Source organism: Pteropus alecto, unplaced genomic scaffold, assembly GCF_000325575.1.
Source record: "Pteropus alecto unplaced genomic scaffold, ASM32557v1 scaffold76, whole genome shotgun sequence".
Lineage (NCBI taxonomy): Eukaryota > Metazoa > Chordata > Mammalia > Chiroptera > Pteropodidae > Pteropus > Pteropus alecto.
In genome coordinates this window covers 7,309,440-7,311,323 of record NW_006443138.1, presented here as the reverse complement: position 1 = coordinate 7,311,323, position 1,884 = coordinate 7,309,440, and the positions used below count along the sequence as shown (strand labels likewise).

Here is a 1,884-nt window from a genome sequence, read left to right as displayed (position 1 = left end):
GTTTTGGTACCATTATGGGGTTCTGAGTGATATTCTCTGGCTGTGAGCTATTCCAGTGGATTTTATTTCCCAAGTTATCGCATTCTCTTTTAAGAACGAATAATTAAAGATGAAAGTAACTCTTTATAACAGTAGGTCTCACACATTAGGAAAAACTACAGATAATGATAAAGAAGAATCTCACATAACATGCAAAAGAACAATGGTAAGGATAACAGCTGACTTTTTGTAACAATGCAAGCTAGAAGGTACTGGAACAACATCTTTAAAATAGCTAAGAGAAAAAACTATTAATCTAAAATTCTTTCAAGAACAAAGGTAAAAAAAGACCTTTACAGATATACAATAGCTAAAAATAACTTATCACCAGCAAACACAACAAAATTGTTAAAGGAAATCCTTCAAGTAGAAGGAAAATGATGTCAGATGGAAATCTGGATCTATATGAAGGAATGAAGAGCAACGGAATGGTAGCTACATGAGTAATTACAAAAATTCTTATTTTAATCACTTTGAAAGATAATCAACTGTTTAATGCAAAAATAATAACAATGCACTGTGGAGTTTAACAATTATGAAGAAGTAAAATGTATGACAATCACAGAACAAAGGCAGGGAGGGAAAAACAGAAGTACACTTTTGAAAGATACTTACACTATATGTGAGGAAGTATAATACTATTGGAAGGTAGACAGTGATTAAGTTAAAGACGTATACTATAAACCCTAAAACAAATCGCTAAATTAGCACAACATATATAGCTAATAAACCAAAGGAGACAAGATGAAATCATACAGAATATGGAATTAATCCAAAAGGAGGCATAAAAAAAGGGAAGACAGGGAAAAGGAACAGATGGGACAAAAATAAAACAAATAGTAAGGTGGCAGATTTAAACCAAACTGTATCAATATCATATTAAATGGCCTAAAAACATCAATTAAAAGGCAGAGATTACTAGAAAGGATAAAAAGGCAAGACCTAATTATATGCTGCCTACAAGAAACCCACTTTAAATTTAGAAAAGACAAAAATAGGTTAAATGTAAAAGGACAGAAAAATAGTAATTATCTAGCCTCTCTTAAAAGAATAATCAGAATAAAGAGAATGGCTGTTGACTTAATTTTGATTCACAAATTGCCAAAATTAAGGAAGTATTTTCATATTCAAGAGTCCTTTTTAAGCCTTGAGCTCTAAGTAGTAATACTATCTTGTACTCTTCATAATAAAATTCGCCGTATGTGTTCACATGTCACTATTTCAATTACCTCAACAGTACCTCTAAATACAGCAAATTAAAGATTTCAAGAGAAATTCCCAATTTGAGCTAAGAAATTAGCAATCTGTTCTGATCAATAAGTAATCACAATGTATTCTCAAAGATAGATATATATGATTAATATTTTACCTCTATATAAACTGCAATTTCACTTAATACTGTGTATTAAGACAACAGAGTCTGAGTCAGATGACAAAAGCCACATACAATTACAACTCAGCACACACCTTGTCTTTGGGAAAAGATTAAAAAGATTACTGAATTTTCTTTCTGATAAAATATATTTAACCAAAAATGTTTTAACATATCTGCATGGCTGTTTAACCATTAGCCATTCATTAAAGCATTTATAAAGAAATATATATGCCAGGCATTGTACTATATTATGCTAGGCAGTGGGGATACAAAAATCAATGTTATGTTCTTGAGAGACAAGTCTAGTAGGGAGAAAGTGGAAATATATGTTTGCTAAGTGTCATAATATGCCGCAAATTACACGTTTGTCCTATCTTCTCAAATATCTAAATGTGAGTTGGTCCATTTCACTCAAGTTGTCAAATTTACATAGAGTTGTTCATATTATTCTTTTATTGTACTTCTGATGT

General features: G+C 30.8%; 1 protein-coding gene across 2 annotated transcripts in view; it reads right to left on the bottom strand.

Moving 5' to 3' along the window:
• RAB3IP (RAB3A interacting protein) overlaps window positions 1–1,884 on the bottom strand; it is a 27,391-nt gene that overhangs the window by 23,370 nt on the left and 2,137 nt on the right. The gene's annotated exons all lie outside the window — the stretch shown is intronic.